This window comes from Equus asinus, chromosome X, assembly GCF_041296235.1.
Source record: "Equus asinus isolate D_3611 breed Donkey chromosome X, EquAss-T2T_v2, whole genome shotgun sequence".
In the NCBI taxonomy this organism is placed as follows: domain Eukaryota; kingdom Metazoa; phylum Chordata; class Mammalia; order Perissodactyla; family Equidae; genus Equus; species Equus asinus.
The window spans coordinates 135848143-135872212 of record NC_091820.1 but is presented as its reverse complement, the minus strand read 5'-3'; the positions used below and the strand labels follow the sequence as shown (position 1 = coordinate 135872212).

Genomic DNA, 24070 nt, shown 5'->3' with positions numbered 1-24070 from the left:
ATTTATAGCTCCCGGAGGAGCCCAAGCAGAGGAAAAGATACCAGCAAAACTGGGAGTGGACTCTGCCACTGGAAAATGGAGACTCTGTAATTTACTCCATTATAATTCAAGAAATAAAATATATTTCCGGTGATTAACTGGGTTTATTTATAGACTATGAGGCCTGAACTGTGATATTTATAGAATGTCATCACATTTAGCAGTAATAGCACAATTACATGTTTATGAAGTAATGGTTTTGCAATTTTTCCTAGAATTCTCTGACATTTAGATCTGGAAATTTTACATTTTAACAAGCAAGAACGGCTATTTAAGAGTGAACAGCAGAAACTGTCTTCTCTGTAACTCCTTTCACTCCAAGAGCCTACAAACCTGCCATTTTGGTTTTACATACGGAATAAGATGATGTACGGTGAATAATATAGCTCTTTTTGTAGAGCTCTGATTTCCTTCTTAAATGCCGCCTTTCATTGCTGGGATTCTTCCATCCCTGAATCTCCCTCCGTGGGATTTGGTGTTGACATGTTTCTCCTTTTCCATAATGATCTAAGTCAGGCTAAAGTGCCAATCCAGATGTGTTCAATATCCAAAATAATAGAGAGGAAGTGAAACGAGACCCCATGCCAAAGAGTCCGTCTTTGCTCTAACTCATACTTGAAGACTCGGTGTGGCGAGTGGGAGGTAAGTTCTCTTTGGGTTATTGATCTCAGCAGTCAGTCAGCATGACCAGTTGGACGTCCCTGGGACAGGTGCTGGAAACACTTTATAAGGCTCAGGCCTGAGTGCTTACCCCAAATCCCTTTATCATTTAATTCCAGGGGGGACGTCCTTCGCACGCAGCGACGAAACCATAACTCACAGCCCCCGGGCAGTGGGCACAGCCTTAGGTGCTGCAAGGTGGGTCTGCAGTGACCTTGGGGCCAGTGATGTGCTGGTAGCCTTTGTCCATTTCCATGGTGTAAACGCATCGTGGCTGATTTCAAACTACCAACGTGATGTCAACTATTAGCTGCCTCCAAAATTTCCGAACATTGAATGATAATCTTTGAAAACCAGTACAGACCAGCTCCAGCATGCCACTGCCTGGGGCCAAATGATGAAATGGAAGCTGCACCAGGCTGGGAGGCAGGAGTTCTGGGTCCAGCGTCAGTTCTCTGGAACTGGATTCATTGGATCATCCTTGTGGACTCACCTTCCCTGCCCTGAGCCTCAAATTCCCCAGCTGTCAAACGGTGAGAATAGTTCTCGCTCTGCCTGCCTCAAAGGCATTGGGATGTCAAGAGCCAATGGCCAGGGAAGTGCTTAGGAAACGTGAGGTGCGCTGCACACGGCAGTGCTTTCTTCCCTTCCCCCTGCCTCCACGCTAGGAGCCCTCAACACCTCCTCGTGCCCTTTCTTAAACCTATGTACATTTGCAGGTGGCAAAGCCCATCACTCTCTTGCCAGCCAAACTCCTTTGCAGCATTTGCTGGGTGCCCCGAAATGTAAAATATGGAGATTCTGGGAAGCAACCACAAGCTACCCGGACAGAGAGACCTCAGAACTCACTGGAAGTTTGGAAGAGTTGTTTCTGCTCATAGTGGACACTTCTGGAGGTGGAGCAGGCCTCAGGTGTTCAGCTTCCTTGGCCTCTCCCCACATCACCTGAAGCAGGGCATTGCGCATCTCACACTCTCACTTTGGTAAGTGACCCACCAATTCATGTGGCCTCTGCCCAGGCAGTGGTGTGGACATCCCGGCAAACTACCACCTCCTCATCAGGAAATGGGGGCTTCAAGATGGTAAAACTTTTCCAGGGGCTGAATGCTGCCCACAGTTGCCCCGCGAAGGCCTCTCTCTTTGTGAGCTCATCGTCTGGTTCCAGGTGAGGTTCCAGGTGAGGGCTGACGCTGCTGCTGCAGGCTGCCCGCGACCCTATCATGGCCTCCTCTCCTGAGCACCGGGTGTCAGCTGTGGACATTTCCTCCAGAAGGTCCCACAGGCCCCCTCATACTTAGCAGTGTCCCCTGAAACCTGCTCCTCCTCCAGACCTTGTCATCTCAGTAAATGGCCCCTCTTCTGCCCTGCCTCCCAATTTGGAAACCTGGGAGTCATCCTTGACTTCTCTCTCCCTCGTTTCCCACAGCTAACCAGTTACTGAGTCCGGTCCATTCTTCTCCATGTCCTGGAGCCTGTCTCTTCCCTTCCAGGCCCACTGCCGCCACCGTCTCTGGCCTACAATAAACTCCCGGAATGTGGCCTGCTTGTGGTCTCTCTCCCTCTGATCCATCCTCCACATTTCGTGACACAACCTTTCTAAATTGCACATACAATCATGTTACTCCCTGGCCTAAAACTTGTAGGGCTCCCTGCTGCTCTCACTCTCCTTGAGCAATTTCACCCAGCCCCACGATTTCAATTAATGTTTCTCTGCTCATTGACAGCACTCACAGCTTTAGCTCCAGCTCTAAGCCTCAGAGTCTATACAACCAATCATACCCTAGACACCTTCCGGGGATGCCCTACAGACTCGTCCGACCAAACTGAACTCATCGTCTCCCTTCCCTTTCCTCAAACCTGCCTCCTCTCAGGGCTCTCCGTCGCTGCACGTGGCCCGTCACACCACCAGCCACCCGGTGGGTAAAGTCCCAAGGTTGAGCTGTTGTTGACTTCTCCCTCTCTCTCATCTGGTCTGTTCCATTCCACGTCCTAAAAATGTCCAGAATACACCCACGTCTCTTCATGTCCACTGGCACTACCCTGGTCTAAGCCGTCATCATTTCTGCCTGGATTATTGCTAAATCCCCCAGACAGCCATTCTATCCTCTTCGTAGCAGTTCCCATGCTCTTAAAACACAGATCTCATGCTACTGTTCCTAGAAAAAATCAAGAGTATTCCATTACCTACATGATAAAGTAATTTGCATACATTGTCTCTGTGCTTTATAACAACCCAGGAAAGTAGCTTTTATCCCAGGAAACTGATCTCAAGGAGGAAACAATAAAGTGAGTGCATAGCAAAGTCAGGGTTTGAATTCAGCTCTGCTTGGCTCTAAGGCCCGTGCTCTATCCCCAGACCACATGGGTTGGGGGACAGTGGGCACGTGAGGTTTGCAAAAGCAGTGCAAGCTCTTTTCTAAAAGTACACTCAACCTACCTCATCTGCCAGCAGCCCTGACAAGCCGGGGAACAAGGACGAGGACCTGGAGCTTAGAGGCTGCTCTCTAAGGGCACTCCTAGCTTGGACAGTCACAAGCTCCAAGACTTGGGAGGCCATTTGACTGACTATTTGTCCTTTTAGAGGCCTGTTTTCACCTCTGCTAGTATTGAGGCATGGCTATTCATAGTGAAACGTGAGTGCACGTAGAGAAGATGCACAGTCAAGGAGGTAAATTCTCTTGCCCTCAGCTCCTCGTTAATGAAATAGGAAGATGAGTTCCTGCTCCATTCCCTCCCCAGCTTGTTGGATCAGTCAAGAAAACGTGGACATGAACATGCTTTGTAAATCGTGAAGTGCTTTACAGGAACGTGGGTTTATTAGGCAGAACCTTCTTGTATTCCTGTCGGTGCTGAGTAGACAAGGAACAGTCCCCTACAGCTGAAGAGTCGAAGACTCTGGGGCCGTGCAAGTCTCTGGCTGTGTGGTCACGTTGTCCCTTGTCATCTGATGTCTGTCAGTTTAGACAGGCTATGGGACTGGTGGGCTAATTCTCTAGTTGCTTCCTTTCTTGGGCCTCAAGCCACCAGCTCAGGGAGGGGCCACTTCCCTGATGCACATTCCAGGGAAGCAGTGGGTGCCTCTGGCCCTGACACCTGGCTGTTCGCGGGAAGACGCTCCTTTGGAGCCCAAGGCAGGGATCAGATTGACTGGGGTTCTAATCCCAGCTCTGTCTCTTACCAGCTGTGCAACCTGGACTAGTTAGCCACTCAGAGCCTCAGTTTCATCCACAAACTGGACTTAATAATTATTTGTCACAGGGTGAGTTTTGGCTTCAGGTTAAATAATTAAAATTATTTCAATGTACAATGACTAGGCACCCACTCTGCTAGCCCCGGAGCCGGCAATAATGATCACTAGCGTTGGTTGGGTGCCAGGTGCTTTATGCATCCTCACCAGTGCTAGGAGGGAGGCAGTACTGTTGTTCCATGTTATGTACCAAAAAGGAAACCAAGGCTCCAGGAGGTGTAGCGACTTGCCCAAAGTCACATCATGAGTGAGGGGCAGAGTGGAACGAGAGCCTTCACGCCACGGAGCCTCAGTCTCTGCTTCCACGCACCCCATGGGACAAGGGGAGGCGCAAACTGGCCACAGGTTGCAACCAGCATGGCTATCCTGCCAGCCTAGGGAGGAAGTGGGCATGGGCAGCATCTCCACGACAAGCCCATCTGTAGCCCGATGGACCAAGCTGTGTGATCTTTCTCAAAACCCTTGAGGATCATGGTCAAAGGGACAGACAGATCTCAGGATGGCTTGTGGCCACCTCTTTCTCCTGTGGTCCCACATTTAGGGCCCCTGCGGTGACCACCTCAATCGTAGGTAAAAAGACTGAGCAGCACCTCCCCAGCCTCTTCTGGCTGCTGCCTGGCAGAGCCGAGGTCCAACTTGGTGTTAATGATTAACACGCAGCGGTGGGATCTCAGAGTTGCCGAGAGTCCTGTGTCCAAGAATGAACCGTATTGCTAAATCAGCGAAGACAGTTGCCAAGGTAACCCCCATGTAATCTATTTAACCGGCTCCCCAAACACCAATCAAGGTCAGATAACGCACTCGAGCACCATATGAACACACTCAGACGGCATCAAGCTTTGTAGCAAGACAGCAGGGAAGGAAGAAAACCTCATTAGGAAGAAGGAAAAAAAGTACCCTAAATTCCATTTTGAAAAGTGTTAATTGGGAATGCTGCAGGCTTGGGTGGGGGCTGAGTCCACCACTCAGGGCATGTCCTGGCCACCGAGTAAGTCACTGGGGGCCATTTGTTAAGAGCTGCTGCAGTCTTCCCACTTAGGATCAAAACAAAAGGCATGGCTAGACTAAATTATTCATTTCATTGAGTGTTTTATTAATGCAAAGGCTGTATTTACATTCTAGCCTAACAGGGTGATTTTTACTCCTTTCAGGGGTGCCCTTACCTCTTTGCACATTCTACCACTAACCCCCTCCCCAGCACTTCTCAATAGTTCTTTAAAATTTCTTAAAAGACTCTGAGGGGCCATTGAAATTGCATTTCCTCTTCCCTCACCCCATCAGCCTCCTCACCCCATCAGCCTCCCCAGAGAGTGGCCAGAGGAAAAGTCCCCTTTGTAGATTTGCTGTCTAATGCCATCTCATTTCCTGCTCCTAGGGTGTTCATAATAAAGATCCTGGACAGGAGGTGGGAGAGAAAATGTGATGCATGGAGTTGGGGTGAATCTCTCCTGTGTCAAGAGGAGACATCCAAAAGCAGGTCACAGTCATGTCACCCATCCCTGTTCTGAGCTGGCACTGGACCAGGAAGAATAAAAGCCCAGGGCTCCTGTGCCCACCTTTGGTCTGCATGGGGCCCTATTCAGAGTCCTTGGCCTGTTACAGCATTGAGGCACTTGCCTCACTCATTTATCTTCCAGTCTACTTCCCAATCTTCATCCAATCCATCATGGCGACCTGGTCTCCCACAATCCCATCATGGTGCTGGGCCCACAGTAGGGGCTCAGGAAATGTTTCTGAGACCTGGCTCCCTGCTTTCTGGCCCTTAGTGCATCCTCCCCCTTCTAGCCCTTCCCTGGAGGAGACTGAGCCATCTGAACCACTAGCCATGGAAGCCGTTGATGGGCATGACCATCAAACATTTTCTCCAAAGAAGAGAAACATTTTGCTTTTTTTACCCAGAGGCCTAGCCCTGCCTAGATTTGTCAAGTTTCTGCCTTGAACCCTCTTTTTAATCATGATTACCTTGAGGAACCTCATGTGGGGCCTCTGAGAGCTAAAAGAGCCCTCAGCCCTGATGCTTTCATCGGAAAATTAGCAGCTCGTGTCTGGATTTGGGCTCATCAGGTAGAATGCTCGTGCTACTTACAATCCATAATAGAAAGTCTTCCCAGATGAACTGAAATATCCCAAGGTGGAATAATTGTACTTTATCAAAACATGGGCTGTAACTCTGGGAACTTTGAGCCACCACTTCCCCATTTGTCTTGAATATGGGAAAGGGGGCCGTAGGACACAGGACAGACCCACCGGGGATACACTCCTTTAGTTTAGGTATTATGAGCAAACGCTTCAGAAAACCCATCAATTACGGATGTGGATGTGGGGGTCGGGGTGTTGGGCTGGCGAGGGACAGGGATGTAAGAAGGGAGAGTGCTTTTGTGACTCCGTAAATATGTGTACATTCAAGATCCTGAGCAAATATTTTAGAGGCGGCTGCCCTTCAACAAAGGTAAATCTAATAGGACATTTCAGATTTGGCCAATGGGCTGATTTCAAAGTCCATTGCAAATTGTGTAATGGCTGTGGTGTGTTAGCACACACTGACCTGGGAACTGTTGTTCTCAACCTTCCAGCCTCAGCATCAGCCCAGCAGATCGCTCAGCACTAGAGACTTTTGTAAAGTCTTCCTATCGTCCCAAGCTGCTCTCCAATTGGCAGGCAGGTCACTCGGCTCGAAGCTTCTGGATCAAGGATTGAAGAATGGGTTTTGGTGGAATCTCTTCTGGAACAGAGAGGATCACAGCAGCCCTCTTTCAGTAAAGCTCCAGAGGGAGGCCAGCCTGTTACTGCTGCCTGGCTGGGGAGAGATGAGAGAGGGTCCATCAACTCTTAGCTCAGTGTCTTTCTCTCCCAAGTGCCCCTCTGCTTTCCTTCCTCCTCAGCCAGAACCAAGCTGTGCAAGGGGACTGGGAGGCAGGGGCGGGGGATGAGCCCTGGGGTAGGTCCTTTCCCTTGCCTCTGCCTACCCCTCTCTCACTACCAGTCCACCATTGGACACCTTATGTGAAAGAACCCCACTTGAGAAACATCCATTGAGTGTCCATCAATGGACGAATGGAAAAACAAAATGTGGTCCATCCATACAACGGAACGTTATTCAGCCTTATAACAGAAGTAAATTCTGACACATGCTACAACATGGATGAAACTTAAAGACATTATGCCAAGAGAAGTAAGCCAGTCACAAAAGGACAAATGCTGTATGATTCCACTTATATGAGGTCCCTAGAGTAGTCAAATTCATAGAGACAGAAAGATGAATGGTGGATGCCAGGAGCTGGGGGAGGAGACAGTGGGGAGTGGGGCGTTAGTACCTAATGGGGACAGAGTTTCAGTTGTGCAAAATGCAAAGAGTTCTGGAGATGGAGGGTGGTGATGGCTGCACAGCACTGTGAACGTTCTTCACGCCATTGAACTGGACATTTAAAAATAATTAAAATGGTAGATTTTATGTTATATATATTTTGCCACAATAAAACTTTTAAAGGAAGAGCCCCGCTTGGATCTGCTTGCAGGCAAGATAGAGGGGCTTGCAAATAAAATCATATTTAGGTCAATCCCCCATCACGCTCACTTCAGCTGGGGAGCACTTTTCTCTGAAAGCACGTTGAGCAGAGCCAGAGAGCGCTCTTCCCCCGTGGTGTAGAGGTTTCAGTGCTTCGGGGTGGGGTGAAATGGTGAGTGCTCAGATGAGAGCTGAACAAGTGGGCTCCTCAGCACCGACTGGGAATCAAAACAAACAACAAGGCCGGCGCGGCAGAGAGGCTCGGCTGGGCCCTCAGCGGAGGGGAGGCAGGAGAGAATGGTGGCATGCCAGAGAGAGGCTACTGAAGTCTGCTCCATGGGCCCTAGACGCCATCCAGCCCAGGCTCCTGTCTGGCCAGATGGGAAAGCAGAGGCCATACCCAAGACCACAGCGTCCGCGGTAGAATTGGGACTGGAACCTGAGTCTACACTGCTGGGCTGCAACCTTGCTTTGGTAGATTGCCCTCGCTTGGCATTTGGGCCATGCTAGGCTCCACTGAAACAGAGTGTAGCTACTAAAAAGAGCAGATTCTGGCCCAGGAGTTACCATTTTGAGGCATATGGAGCTGAGTTCTCTGAAACGGAAACCTCCTCCCCACAAGCCAGACGGACTCTTTTCCTCATTAAAAAGGCTCCAGAGAGGGCCAGCCTGGTGGCATAGTAGCTTAGTTTGCACATTCTGCTTTGGTAGCCTCGGGTTAGCAGGTTTGGATCCCAGGCACAGACCTACACACCACTCATCAAGCAAAAAGAGGAAGATTGGCAACAGATATTCGCTCAGGGCCAATCTTCCTCACCAAAAAAAAAAAAAAAAAAAAAGAGGCTCTAGAGGCAGGCTAGACTAGGTGAAAAAGCAGGATGAGTATCTAGTTTTACAGACGAAGAAACTGAGGATCAGTGAGGGAAGGTGATTGCCCGGGGTCATAGCTAGTAAGTGACAGAGAAAAAACTGGAACCCCCTGAATCAAGCATTCTAGTTTACTGCCCACTGTGGCACCCTGCCTCCATCTCTGTCATCTGGAGGTAATCATTTCTTAAGTACTAATCATATGTCAGGCACTGTGCAAAGGGCTTTATATGCATTTATTCCTCACAGCAGTACTGGGAGGTGAGTGCTAGGATTACTCTGATTTTATACAAGAGGATGTAGTGGCTCAGAGAGGTTAAGTGACTTGCCCAAGTCACACAGCCATGAGTGGGACACTGGAATTCCAAGCCCAGACTGTTTAGCTCCAGAACCCACATCCTTAACCAGGAAGTTAGGCAGCCTCTCCAGAATTCTTTAGACACATATTTCCCTCAGCACTGTCCCTCCTTGAGAGTGGAGACTTGAAGCCCTGTCCTGCATGTTACACTCGCCCCATCCCCAGATTATCAGAGAGACCAAGGTCAAAGAGGCCTTAGAAGGCAAGTTCTAGAAGCTGGAAAGAACAGGGGCCAAAGGGTGCAGATCCCTGGGTCTCACCGAAGTTAATACCATCAGTGCATTTCTTTGGTCTGCTGTGAGGAGCCCTAACTGATCTTTTTTTTACTTTGGTTATTCTATTTTTAAAAATTGAGATATAATTCACATACCATAAAATTCACCCTTTGAAAGTGTACAGTTTTTAGTAACTCACAAGGTTGTGCAACCATCACCACTACGTAACCCCAGAATATTTCCATCACCCCAAAAAGAAATTCCGTACCCCTTAGAAGATATTCTCCATTCCCCGTCCTGAGCCCCCGGCACCCACTAATCCGCTTTGGATTTACCTGTTGTTGACATTTCATATAAATGCAATCATACAATGTGTAATCCTTGGTGTCTGGCTTCTTTCACTTAGTGTATTTAAGGTTCATCCATCTTGTAGCTTGTCTCAGTACTTCACTCTTTTCATGGCTGATTAATATCCTATGATATGGATTTACTACATTTTGTTTATATATTCATCCATTGATGCAAATTGAAGTTACTTCCACTTTTTGCTGTTACAAATAGTGCTGCTATGAACATTTGTGTATAACTTTTTGTGTGGATGTATGTTTTCAGTTCTTCGGGGTCCAGACCTGGGAGTGGAATTGCTGGATCACATGGTCACTCTATATGTAACTTTTTGAGGAACTGCCGGGCCATTTTCTAGTGTGACTGCACCATTTTACATTCCCAACAGCAATATATGAGGGTTTCAATTTCTCTCCATCCTCGCCAACAGTTATTTTCCATTTTTAAAAATCAGTCGTCCTAGTGGGTGTGAAGTATTCTCTCCTTGTGGTTTTGATTTGCATTTGTATTTCCCTAATGATTAGTGATGTTGAGCATCTTTTCATGTGCCCTTTGGCCATGTGTATATCTTTTTTGGAGAAACGTCTACTCAGATCTTTTGCCCATTTTTAACTGGGCTATTTGTCTTTTTATTGTTGAGTTCTTTCTATATTCTGGATACAAGGCTCCTATCAAATATATGATTTACAAATATTTTCTCCCACTAACTGACCTTTGGTTCACACAGTTCAGGAACATCAGAGCTGGGAGGATCATCCAGGACTGCTTGGTCGCTTGATCCCCCTGGAGCTGAAAGCCTCTTTAAGAATACCGGCTGCTGCCACAGCGACCAGGCAGACGCAGGGCACAGGCTAATGGCAAAAGCAATTTGCTCTTAAAAAACATTTTTAGTCAAAGGTAACCTCTCCCCAACCTGCTACAGAAGAACATTAAAACAAAACAAAGCAATCATCCAGAGAGAGCCACCTTCAACAAACAAACCACCCACCTGAGTCTGCGACACTCAAGGCAGCGATTCCATTCCTCACCGGGGTATGAGCCACCTCATTTATCTCCTCCATTTGGAAAGTCTTAGCCTCAAGACATTACAAATGAGATTTAAATTTCAATGAAATCTCATTCAAAACACCGTATTCAGTCGCAGCAAAGTCCCAATAAACTAGCTTAGTCCATTTCACCAGAGCGTTGGCTCCAGCTGGGCAGATGTCCGCCTGGAGTTTGTTCCCAGAGGCCGAGTTCTCGCGAACTGCCTCACTGGCACGAGCGGCTCCTGGCAGGCCAACTGGGTTGCTTGTTACAAGAATGGCCAGGCTGTGATGCGGCCTGCTTGAAAATAGACGCATCTGTGTTGGAAACAAGTTGCCAAACAAGCCCCCGAGTTGCTAATCCTCTATGGTACGCTGACGATAACAAGAGGATCCTACCGAGCTGGGCCCAAAGCCCACACTCTGGGCAATGTCAAGGTTAGCTAGCAAATGGTCCTAGAGAGTGGGAGAACGAGCGCATTTCCTTCCGCCTTGTGCTACAATCTGTCGAGAACTGGGAGTCCTTGGGAAGTACCTGTGCACCTCAGACGCCGCTGCTTCTCGGCCCACACTTGCCTTTAGCCAGATCTCCCTGGCTAATGATGAGATTGGAAAACCAGTGTCCACATCAGCCAGAGACTTGGGCCTTTTGCCACCACAAACCCTGCTGAGGTCTGGGTCCGCCCCTGGAGCGCGCACAGTCTGTGTTTGTGCTTTGAAGGGTGTAGGGCACACTAAAGCTGGTATTTTGCCAAAGATGCCCAATAGATCCTCCATCTGGAGCCATGCCTTTGCCACTGAGAGACCTTGCTGGTCTGGTTTTGAGGTGCCGTGGAGGGGCCGTGCTCATCCTGTGCCGCGCCAAACTGCTGGAATGCGCCAGGAGCGAAAGGGCCGGAGCAGGTTCAGCCCCACCGCTGACAGGACAAGGAAAGCTTCCTCATGACTCTGCTCCAGAGGGAAAAGTGACAAAAACATGAGAAACACTAACGTGAGAGCTAAGGTCTTACTAAGGCTGGCTATCTTCTGAATTTGGAGCAAATTCTTGCCAACAAGGAGATCTCAGCACTGCTATTGATGAAGACAGAAACAAAGCACCATCATCTCAACCACTGTGGAAGAGATTTGGAAGAACCATTTTCAATTTATTTTCAGATTTGTTTGCAATAACAAAAAGCACTTTTCACTGTTGCTACCTCTGTGGTTTGGATCCTATCACATGGGCATAAAGATCTAGCAACATGATAAACTTAACTCAGGAAGAGCTCAAGTCGGGAGAGAAACCGTTTTCTCTAAGGATGTAGGGCTGGCTGTGCCTGGCTGTCAGAGAGCTTGTTCCCTGGTTTCTCTCCATCATTAGGAGGCTATGGACAACAACTTCTCCCCTGGGAAAACAGGCTGGCTATCAGGGGCGCCTTGTAGAGGGAGCAGTGCCACAAATTAGAACCCTGCTCAGCTGTTTCCCAATAGATAAACACCACGCTGAGCCTCTCTCAGACTCGCTATCCCTCACTCAAGTCAAATCCATCCACTTTGGCCACAGAGCACAGGCCAACAGGCTGCTCAGAGCACTCCTTCAAACGTGCGCAAAGCATTTCAATCTGAAGGGATTACATTTATTTATTTATTTATTTGATTGGCACCTGAGCTAACAACTGTTGCCAATCTTTTTTTTCCCTACTTTATCTCCCCAAATCCCCCCAGTACGTAGTTGTATATCTTAGTTGCAGGTCCTTCCAGCTGTGGCATGTGGGACGCTGCCTCAACGTGGCCTGACGAGCGGTGCCATGTCCGCGCCCAGGACCCGAACTGGCAAAACCCTGGGCCGCTGCAGCGGAGCACGTGGACTTAACCACTCGGTCACGGAGCTGGTGCTGAAGGGATTACATTTAAACTCTCTTTGTAGTCTCATCTTGGGAAACTCAGCGTGAGAAAAACAATGGAGTCCCCAATTTTGATTTTCCACAGCTTCCATGTTTGACCCAATAGCCCCCATCTTTGTCTTGGTCCTAGGCCCTCCTTGCACTGCCTGTGGACTGAGTTCCTGCCCTCTGTCCTCACTCAGAGCCACTCCTGGGTCCCCAAGAACAGACAGAGGCCCCTACCATCTGAGGTATCAGCCCCTTGTCGAACTTCTGTGCTTTCCTCAGAGCCACCTCTGGAGCCTCCTCTTGGCATAGAGGGCAGTAATGTTCTTCCCTTTTCCGGAGTAGCCACTCAAATTAACACCACAGCCACTCTGAGGAGGGAGTGAGGCTCTCGTCCCTGAGCTAGAGAAGAACTCCATCTGGGCTAAGGATGCCCGGGCTCTGAGAGTCACTGTTATGGGTTCAGTTGTGTCCCTCACTTCCCCCAGAAACAGTTTTGTTGGCATCCTAGCCCCTAGTGCCTCAGAATGTGACCTTATTTGGAGCTAGGGTCTTTACAGAGGTAATCAAGTTAAATTGAGGTCATTAGGGTGAGCCCTAATCCAATACGACTGGTGTCCTTATGAGAAGAGGAGATCAGGACACGGACACACACAGAGGAAAGACCATGTGAGGACATGGGGAGAATATGGCGTATACAAGCCAAGGAGAGAGGCCTGAAATGTATCCTTCCCTCAGCCCTCGGAAGGAAACAACCTGCTGATACCTCAGTCTTCACTTACAGCCTCCAGAACTGGGAGACAATACATTTCTCTTGTTCTAAGTCTCCTAGCTTGTGGGGCTTTGTTATGGCCGCCCTAGCAAACCAAGACAGCCACCTTGCTATGACAGCCAGACGATGGGTGTTAAACATTCGAAAGAATTTTCTGGAATAAATGTCAAAATGCCTCTCAAATACATAATACAGTACAAGCTAATTCTCCTCCTATATTCTCTTTTAAAAGGCATCTGAAACCATTTGTTGCTCTTTTCAGAAAAGAAATAAGGAAAAATGGGAGATGTGTACCCATCAAGGTGCATGGCAAGCTGGCTGAAGGCAGTCTAGGAATAAGAGTACAGCCCATTTTGGGTGCTGAGCCTGACTCTAGTGCTGCTGATGAGGGCCCCACTGGCTCTGAGGGGACGGAGCTGAGGATTAGGGGAAACTAGCACAGGAACCCGGAGAATAGAACAAAAACTCATGGCAGGGGCTCAGCCCTCAGAGTCAGAGCCACACTGGACAAGGCCAGCCTTCTCAGATGGCTGCTGAGGCTGGCCTGGGGCTTTGTGGTCTTAGTGGGCCTCCAAGATCCCCCCAGAAAGCCCCCGAGGATGCTGGGTATATGGATGGGAGCCAATTAGGCACCCATTGGAGCAGGACTCAGCTTCTCACTGCGCCCTGCAAATGGTCAAGTTTGGGAAGCCACGGTGTTTACCTGAGCCGAGTCAGAGTGCCTGGGAAGCCCACTCAAATGAGCCAATAGCCCAGGAGGAGTTACTTCCCCAACCAAAAACATGCCCTCTTTGCACGAGGACAGTGGAAGGCTCATCCTGACGGATTCCAGAAGGCCAGCCCCCAAACACAGGGGCTTCACCTTGTGTGGGCTCAGTGATGAGCAAGAACAACAAACAAACACTACGTGTGACCTACAGTTCATAGAACTCTTGCACCTGAACTCTGTCGCTCAGCCCTCCAGGAGCCCTGACCGTGGTTGCTGTCCTTCCATTAGCTTGCCTAAGATCATACGATATGTGGCCGAATCAGAATTCAAACACGGCCCTCTTCATCATGCTCAGGCCACCAGTGACATTTCCCCCACAGCCCCAGAAAAGCGGAGGATGTTGCTGTGAGGTTGGGAAAAAAAACTAGAACAAACTAATCAAAACAAAGCCAAAAGCCCCACCCCTGTGTGTGCTTCACGAAGACGGCTGTGGAGAAATGTTTGGCTTGGAAACCGAAGTGTTTTTCCAAGCTACGAAAAGGGAAAGACCAAGAGTCGGGGGTTCAAATGGGCATGTTGACTACATTTCTAAGAGTGACACAATGGTTTAGGAATGGCTGAACTGCTCCTCTTCTCGGCTTCTCTTGGTAGGCAGCAGTGAGGGAGAAGCAGCCCACGATTTCTAGCCAATCTCCTGGGAAACAAGAGGCAAGGTTGGTGTGCAGCCCTGAGGCTCCCCTGTAGCCCTCAGGACCCAAACTCTAAGGTGGCAACAAACGATGAAACGACAGGGCCAAGTGGCCAGTGAGTCTGTGGGATGATATCAGACCATCTAAACAGTCCCCTGATTCTGCCCAGTGGGGCCCCACCTGATGGCAGAAGTAGAACAATATAAATGATCAAAGGAAGTGGAGAGGAATGATCCCATGGTCAGGATCTTTTGGATTGGGCCTGCAAAGAGGCCAAGGAGGCCCTCGCCTCTACCTCGCCTGCAGATTGGAGGGTTGCGGCGGAGGATGGAGCACTGCATGGTGGGGAGAGCAGGAGCTCCCCAGCCTATGGGGACCAGAGATGCAAAGACAAGGCTGGCTGTGTGCCTGTATGGGTCTGTGTGTGCGTGTATACACGTGCATGTGTGCATGTGTGAAAGTGCATGGGCCTGAGAGTGTGTGCACATATGAGCATTGCGTGTGAGTGCATGCATGCTGCATGTGTGTGTGCACGTTTGTGTATGTGTATTGTTATATGTTCTAGCAGTGAAGGTTTCCCTGGCTCCCTCTCTCCAGTGCTGCACCTTCCCTCCCCTGTGAAGCTAGCAGTTTCCATCTGAGCTGGCTTGGCACCACTTGACCAAGGGAGATAATAGAAGGTGGTAGGGCACTCCTGAGGAGGGCAGAGCAAGAGAGGTTCTGCGGGCAGCAGGAGAGGCAGGATTCAAGACAGGCTTGGGAGTGGTCCGAAGTCCCATGGAGGCAGTAGCAATTCGCCTTGAGCCTGGCTTTGGAAGCTTCCACCAAGCAAGCTGGGTCTGTCTCACTAGTTCAGTTCAGTGTCTTCTAGACAAGTCCCTGCCAAAGGTGGCGGAGGGCCAGGAGAGGGAGGGGGGCAAGCCATGCTCACGTATGTGCCTGCACAGTCTCAGGAGACGTCACACACCCGGGCCACATCCCTACAGAGCAGGCCATCACATACACCTTGAAGCAGGATGCTCCATATTAGACCAGCAGCTGCTGGGTCAGGAGAGGGAGCCAGTTTTCCTGCCAAGGGACTGCAGTGAGATGATGAGGCGTCCAGTGCGGCGTGTGATGAGTCAAAGGATTTGCAGTGAAACAAGAAGGTCTGACTGTGTGCACAGGCAGAAGCTGAATTAACCAAAATATAGTATAAACTGAATGAAAAGAAAGAAATCTCTGAGCCCCAGCAATTATTCAACCCAATGGGTCAGGAAGGGGAGAGGGCAACAGCCCATGCAGGTAAGTGCTGTTACCATAGTCCCATCGCACAGCGGAGGAAACAGAGGCGCAGAGACAGGAGTTAACTTGACCATTGTCACCCCCCACCCAGACTCCCCTGGAGTTACTTGCAGAGTAGAGACTAGAATTCAGGACATCTGACTTCTACCCCAGGGCTCTTTTTCCTATACCCAGTGCATCAAGACCGCCACACACTCTGAACAAAGTTGCAATGGCAAGTAGAGGGGCTATTCTGAAAGAGCTGCAGGGACCGTCTAGCCTTGCGTGTGTCTTGTTGTGATCTGATCAGATCTCCTCCCTGGAAGGTGGGCTGGTCCCAGTGCCCCTGTGGGGTGCACAGCAACAGGCACTGCTCAGTTGGGCCAGCCCTCTGAGTGTCTGTGACCAAGGCACCTGCAAGACCCACCTCCGCTACGATTAACATAGGGGAAGCGGGAGGTGTGGCCAGACTGGCTGGTTGGAACTGGGTCAGAAAGTACCCTCTGTGGCAGTCGGCCTTTATCCCATACACAGTGGGACACAATGGAAGGGTTCTAGGCAGGGAAGTAACACAGGCAGACGTGCCAGTCGGGCCCAGGGAGACCAGCAAGGAGGCAGTGGAAGAGACAAGAGAGAATGGAGGGCTGGCAGCAGGGGGCGTAGGGAGAATCCAGGCTCCAGGCCCCACGAGAAACTCTCTGCCCACAAAGGCCAATGCCACCTCGGAGACAGCAATGATCATACTGCTTTATAACTGGCTTGTACATACCACAGTCCTCCCACTAAGAACAGGAGTCAAAAATACTGCATTCTATTGTGCTGAAAAAGTCACTTTGACGGGTCTAAGTTGCTGAGACGGAGTCGTGTGAGAGCATAAACAAATCTTTCTTGTCAGAGTCCATATTGAAAGTGGGGCAATGGATTATAGAATCAAGCACACTAATAATTTGACTGGTATGCTTATTTCCTCTGGAAAATTAATTCTAGCACTACTTACCTGCATGTGGCCCCTTAGCCCCCAAACCTGTCTCCCAACAGAACGCACCACTTAGATGCCCAGAAATACGAGTGGCTCCAGAGGTGAAGCATTCGCTCCCAATGCCTCGGGCCCCCAAGGACCCTGGGCTGCTCCTCTGGGCTTTCCCCATTGTGTTGAAGGCCCATCTCTGGTTCTCCTGGTTAGCCCTGGGGTCTGGGCAAGTGTAGTGGGCCTCGGCCAGTTGCTACCTGCCCCAGTTTGGGCTAGTTTCGATTCCACCCTGATGGCTCTGCCTCTACCTTCCTGGGACTCCCACAGCAAAGAGCACCCCTGAGCCTTCTGACCTTGCCTGGACACTCACGGACACCCCAAGGGAAGGCTTGGTTGAGGTCCAATTTGGGGTTAAAAGTCAGGAAAACCCATGAGCCACCACCCTACTTTACCTCCCCACCCCACCCAAGGTAAGATGGGGTCCCCAAAACACCCATGGTCACCGTTTCTCCAAGGCAAATTGAGATCACTAATTTGCTATATGAAGCAACTTGGAGACAAGCAAAAGAGGCAACAATTGCACTTTGTATAAGTGACTTCACTGACCTTCAAAAAAGGAAAAAGTTTTGGCGTTTCATCAGTTCATGAAGCTCAGGCCTTCAGCCTTAGGGCTTCTGGCCTGGTCAGCTCAGTGTCCACACTGTGGGGACGTCAGCGACGATGTGTGAGAATCAGAGGTGGGAAAAGCACACTTCGACTTATCACCAGGCACCAAGGAACTGCCAACCAATCACTTGATGTGTAGAGTCAACCCCTTATTTGCAGCAATCCCGAATAAGGAGGAGATTCTGATCGGAAATCCACGCACATCTGTAAATTAACATCTGTCCCTTTACAATAGTTTCCCCTTATTGATTAAAGTCAAGGGTGGCAAAGAAGTGCTTTGTCCTATGTGGAGAAGGCCTCATTCCTCCATGCCGTGGGCCTTGTGATGAGACATGAGGCTTGCTGAATTCCTGCACTGACACACTCATCGTTCCACGCTCAGAAGGAGGATGCCTCGGGGTAGTGTGACGGGTCAGACACTTTTCAAACATGGCCCCTCACTTAGTGACATCGGGCTACAAGCCACCCACTCTGACGCCTGCACCCCAACAGTCAGCCCAGGCCCTAAGCCAGTGTTCCCCAGTAGCCTCAATTAGTTTTTTATCCAGTGTGTCCTGTTCCATGCCTATAGATCAAAGATCAGCTTGCATCCTCATCAGTCCCAGATCCTCGTCAGATCCCATAAGAGAAACACTTACAATACAAATAAAGTGAGTGGCTGCAAAGTCAGATTGCTCCAACACCTGACAAAAAGAAGAGAACTTGATTTTAGTCAAGGTTGTGCATGGAACACAGAGGAAGCGCCACAGAAGCCGGGGATGAAAGAGGAGAGGAGGGGGGAATCCCAAAGAAGGCCTTGTCCTCGCACCAAAGCCCCGGGTAATAAAAGATTAACAGGAGAAAAACACACAGAAGTTTACTAACCTGTTTACCTCCTGTATACATGGGAAAGACCCAGGAAAACTGAGTAACTCCCCAAAATGGCCCAAGCCACCACCTTAAATGCCATCTCCAGCTATAGACAAAAGAAGATGAGGGGGTGGGGAGCCAGTTATGGGAGATGACCAGGAAAAACACAGTAAAAGAGGGTATGGTTGTTATGCAGATTTCAGTTGGGGGCCTGCTCCGTGGATAAGAGTTTCTAGAGCTTTAGAGTCACCTTCCCCTTCCTGGGACAGAGAGGGAAACATCCTTACAAATGGAGATTTCCTTTATAAATGTAAATGTCTCTTACAAAAGGGTAACTTCTACTCAATTTTCAGAGCTTTCCCTATGTCTGCTGTTTGTTAAAAATAATCAGCCAAAATAATCCTTATGCTAAAGAGGTGTTGTTTTCAGTGACAAATTCTGCTCCCCTTGAACACCCTGTGCAGTCATCGGCCTTGGGGCCCTGGCATCCCTGGGGAGGGGAAAAGATTCCTCCCACAGGAAGTTCTGCTGTTCCAGAGCATCCTTATCCTGGACACCGTGGCTGGACCTGCTCCTGCCCTAGTAACCCAAAGCCAGCCTGGCCTTCACCACAGACCCGGCAGGTGACCCTGGGTTCGGGCGCCATGGGTGAGCAAGTGTGTCTCTAGATGTGGAGATTCAAGTCACAGCAGCACTCAGACAAGTGTGCGGGCTGGCAGAAGGCACGGAGCTACTCTGCCTTCCTGTGGCATCGTCAGAAACAGGATCTAGCTTCCATTCTTCTCAAAGAGCCCAAGAATTTTTCCAAAGTGAATTCATCACTCCTAAGGGAGCGGGGGTCATGGGCAAAGCTGGGACTAGGACTATTCTGAAGCCCAGTGCGGCTTGCCCAAGGTCACTCTGCTAGGAGGGGCAGGAGCCGCACTTACAGCCCAGCTTTCTACCTCCCAAGGATATGGTCTTCCCTGCTCCGCCCAGTGTGGAACCCCATGTGACACTGGGCTCCCAACTGGACCTCACCCTGGACTTCCATGAATCAAATTCTGTGCAGGAGGTCACATATCCTCTTTCTTCAGCAGGAGAGGAGAGGCACAGGGTTACTTGGCTTCTTATCAGAGGAAGCAACTGGAGGCCTAATTCCGATGACCAGTAAGAAGGAGTGCGACCAGGCTCCCTCAGACCTTTCCACCCACCTCGCTGCACACCCCTCCTTAGGCATTGCCGAGCTCTGCGAATTTGGTTGGCACTTGCTGGGTCCCCCCAGGGCTCTGGCTGCCCCAGGGAATCGGAAGGAAGTGGTACCTTCTCCCACATGGAGAGGTAGAACATGCCAGATGCCCCAAAGGCAGCCCATCGGCATGTGTGTGAGCTTGGTTCTGAGTCTGGCTCCCTGTCCTGTTTCCTTCTGGTCTTCCATTTCTTCTTTGACTGGGGCTCTGCTCTGGGTTTAGCCAAACATGGGTTCAAACTCCAGCCCCTCGCTTCCCGCTGTGTGTCTGGGGTTGAGGGACTTAAGCTCTCTGAGCCTCACTTCCCTCATGTAGAAAGTAGGTTTGGTATCTTTATGCCTAGCAGAATGGCCATGAGGCTCTGGAAGAATCCACGTGAAAAGATGGTCAAGCCTCTGGGTGTGCCTCACGGGCTGCTGACAGTTGGCGTGTCCAGAGCCCAGGCTGTGTGTGTGGGGCTCCCAGTGGGAGTCCCTGCAGCTGGATGTGGAAGAAGGGTGTGCGGGGGCAGGAGCTGCAGGGGGCACTGGGCAGAAGTGCGCTGGAGAGCAGGAGGAAGGTTGGGAACAGCCTCCTGCAACCTTGACCTTGTCGGAGACTTGCTTCTTGATCTTTGAGGCCCACTCCGACTGGGATTTTGCTTTCCTTTGCCAAGTGTTTACCAATTTCTGCTTTGCCCTGGCAACCCAGTGGGAAGTAGAGCAGACCTAGACTCTTCCTTCATGACCCTGCCAGGCTCGGGCTTCCTGGGCCTCCCTGCCAGCCTGAGAGTCCTTTGGGTCAGCGGCTGTGCCCTCCCTTCAGCAGGAGCTCCACGCCCCGCTCCGCGCGTGCTTTACACAAGTCTGAGTGTGTGTGTGGGGGGGCAGCCAGCGCTCCTTTTCAGGGGGCAGATGGCTGAGGAAAGTTTGTCATCAGCCACTGAACGTCTGCTCTTGGCAGCGTCGGGGCTGGGCACCAGACATGGGCTCCCAGATGGAAAACACAGAGAGCACACGTGCCTTGTCCACACAAGGTCACAAGCTAGTGGGGCTTGGGGGGAGGAGACGAGAGTACAGGAACAACAGAGGGCGGGCCAGCAGCAGCACCGAGGGGTACTGGCGAGGCAGTGGTGAGGGGTGGGGTTGGGAGGCACTGTGGGCTGGGTGCGTGCGTGACCACGGCGATCTGAATTTCACGGGGGGGCAGGGAGACAGAGGCAAGAGGAGGTCACTGCCACAAGCCCTCACAAAACGCCAGCTATCCTTGTTCTTTGTATTTCTAGGTTTTGAAGCTAGCTTTCCTATTCTTTTGCAAGGATATTTGTGCCACAGCCTGACTTGTCCCCCTCCCAGATTGCTTGGTGGCCACTCTCCCTCCAGCAGCTTGGGAGCGCTAACTTAAATGATGCCCCAGCTCATGGCCTTCCATCCGGGTCTGGCCTGACTTACCCCTGGGCAGCCCTTGGAACCTCAAGCCCCCAGTCGAGGGAAGGTCTCAGGGAGGAGCAGGGGCAGCCCCCACAGCCTGGGGGACTGACTTGGAGCCCCCAGATCACGGCAATTTCCTGGGCCCAAAGCTGCGCCCACAGGAAAGGCTGAAGATTTGCTTGCCCTAGAAATCCAACTCCTCAGAGAGAAGGAAAAGAGTGTCCACTCAAAGGTGCCTCCTGCCTGTGCCCCCTCCACGCAGATGCCGGCAAGGAGGAGCTGGACCTCTCTCTGGCCTCCCACCTGGCTCGCTCTGTGGTGCTCCACACTGCATTAGGAGAGTGGGTCAAGGGGGCAAACGCCCAGGCCCTTCACACACTCAGGCAAGAGTTCAGACCAGAAAAAAGCCACATTCCTCTCATTGTCATCTGCACCCCTTTGTCCTGGAGCGGCCCCATCTCCTCTGAGACTTAGTCCTGTGCCTTTGAAGCAGCTAATGTGAGTTTCCCTGGTTGTGTTAATGACCTGCAGGTTTACGGCCTAGGGGATCAGCGAGAAGGCCAGAACAACGGCCAAAGTAACAGAATGGGCTTGGGGGAGGGGAAGGCGAGTGGACGTTTGAGTCACTTTGGAACGCCTCGCACTGCATTCAGTTCTCACAGCCACTCTGCAAGGCCGTTCTCATTAACCCCGCTTCCCGAATGGAAGTTCAGCCACCAGCCTACCATCAGAGCTAGTGAGTGGCCAGAGGCTGGATTCTAACCCAGACTAACTTCAAATGCCCGTGTTCCTTCCAATATCCCTGGGTGGACAATTCAAATCCTCCCCATCAAACCTCCTCTGGGAGTCTGTACTTATTTAACACATTCAATTCAAGCCACGCTTACTGAGCTGCTACACGGTCCAGGCCGGCCTCGGGGGAGCAGTATTAGACCAGGGCTTTTGTCCATTGCTGCCCTCCTCCGCTAGAACATGAGCCCCACGACCACAGAGATTTTTGCCAGCTTTGGCCATTTTCATTCCCTACTGTCTAAAACTGTGCTGCCCCATCTGATAGCTACTAGTCGCATGTGGCTATTTAAATGTAGATTAATTAAAACTAAATAAAGTTAAAAATTTAGTTCCTCAGTTGTACCAGGCACATTTCAAGTGCTCAGGAGCCACATGGTGACCACCCTACTGGACAGTGCAGATGCAGCTCACATCCCTCAGCTTCTATTGGGCAGCACAGTTCTAGAATAATGCCTGGTGCATAGTAGGCACTCAGTAGATCTCTTCTGAATGTGGAATGAATAAAAAGACTTTGAAGGATATGACTTTGATAAATAGCAAACGGGGGAAGAGCATCCCAGGTCAGAGGAACAGCATACCAAAGTCTATTGCTTTCTATTTCTGACAATGGTGGACTAGGTGATCAGGTCATTCTTCTCAGTGAAAACAACTGGAACAGCTGGATAAAAGGGTACATTTATGGGCAAATCTAAATGAACACAGGCTGTATAAAACCATAAGAATGGTCTCTTGTGGGGGCTTTAGAGTATACATAGAATTAAAACACACCAGTACAATAGCATAGAAGTTGGAAAAGGGGAAGAAGCATTAAAGCATTTTAAGGTCCTTACATTGTCTGGGAAGAGAGTAAAGGAACAAATTAACACTAGATTTTGATAGGTCAAGGCTGAATGTTATAATCTCTAGGGCAGTGGTTCTCAAAATGTTGTCTGGGGACCTCTGGGGTCTCCAAGAACCTTTCAGCAAGTGAGATTAAAATATTTTCATAATAATACTATGATGTTAATTGCCTTTTCCACTCTCCTCTCACAAGCGTACAGTGGAGTTTTCCAGAAGCCACATGATGTGTGATATCACAACGGATTGAACGCAGGCGCAGACGGGAGAATCCAGCTGTCTTCTATTAAGCCAGACATTAGAGTTTTGCAAAAATGTAAAATAATACCACTCTTCCCATTACATTTTTTGTTTAGAAGAATATAGTTATTTTTCACAAAACAAGTATTGTGTTGACATGTAATGGTGTATTAGGGTTCTCCAGAGGAACAGAAGCAATAGGAGATAGAAATAGATAGATAGATAGATAGATAGATAGATAGATAGATAGACAGATAGAGACACATAAAAAGATTTATTATAAGGAAGTGGCTCACATGATTATGAAGTCCCAAAATGTCAACAAGTCCCAAGATGCAGGGTGAGTGAGTGAGCTGGAGGCCCAGGTGTACTTCCAGCCTGAGTCTGAAGGCTTGAGAACCAGGAGAATTGATGGTGCTTCCAGTCTGAAGGCCAGCAGGCTCAAAATTAAAAGTACTGCTTTTCAGAAAACACTGCTAAGAGAAGCAAAGACAAGTCACAAACTGGGAGAAAATATTTGCAAATCATTTATCTGATAAGAAATTTGTATCTAAAATATATAAAGAAGTCTTACAAGTCCTTTTCCTCTTTCTTGCCTTATTTTTGGATTAATTGCTTTTTACTATTCCATACTCTCTCCCTCCTCCACGCTCGCCAGTTGGTGGTTCTATCTCTCTATATTTTTCCAGTGGTTACCAATGCTGCAGTTCAAGTTGACCACGGGGAAAAGCCTATGTCCCAGTTGTAAGGCAGTTAGGCAGGAGGAATTCTATTACTCAGGGGAGAGTCAGCCTTTTGTTCTATTCAGCCTTCAACTGATTGGATGAGGCCCACCCACATTAGGGAGGACATTCTGTTTTAATCAGTCTACCAATTTAAATGTTAATCTCATCCAAAATCACCCTAACAGAAACACCCACAATAATGTTTGACCAAATGTCTGGACACTCATGGCCCAGCCAAGTGGACACATAAAATTAACTCATAAAATCCATCACAGATGAATTTAGTACTTTTTAATTTTTAAACGAATTGATAAATATTTTAAATGATCTCAGTTTTAATTTCTGATGTATTAAATATCAAGAGAAGTAATGCATATAAGAACGTAAAGGGGATCTAGAGACAAAAATATTTGCGAAGCTCTGCTCTAGGGCAACTGCCGTTATTGGGCATGGGGGAGATCACTCCCCAACCCTGACCTTTGGCTTCTTCCCCATCAATCACACCCCTAAAGGCAGAGCCTGATTCCCTAGGAGCACATGGCTCTGTCCCACCACTTTTGATGGCAGGAATGAGAAGTGTGGGAAAAAAGTACGGAACCCTAAAAGACACTCCCAAGGCAGTCCAGCCAGGAGAGCTCTGCTTGCTAAAGGATTATGATTATTTCTACCAAAACAACCACCTTCAACTCTCTCTCTCTCTCTCTCTCTATACACACACACACACACACACACACACACACACACATAAATACATACATATACACAGACACAGGCAGAACCCGGAACCACAT

General features: G+C 49.5%; 1 long non-coding RNA gene across 3 annotated transcripts in view; it reads right to left on the bottom strand.

Moving 5' to 3' along the window:
- The window catches only part of LOC123282641 (uncharacterized), a 91620-nt gene extending 80598 nt beyond the window's left edge, over positions 1 to 11022 (bottom strand). Inside the window, exons 1-2 of one of the 3 annotated variants that reach the window (XR_011499733.1) lie at positions 10225 to 11022; positions 6492 to 6743 (exon numbers count right to left, since the gene is read on the bottom strand). This is a non-coding gene — a long non-coding RNA (uncharacterized lncRNA). The remainder of the gene's footprint in view (positions 1 to 6491; positions 6744 to 10224) is intronic. The other 2 variants (XR_011499732.1, XR_006522815.2) reach the window with 2 other exon arrangements.
- Between the last annotated feature and the right edge of the window lie 13048 nt (positions 11023 to 24070).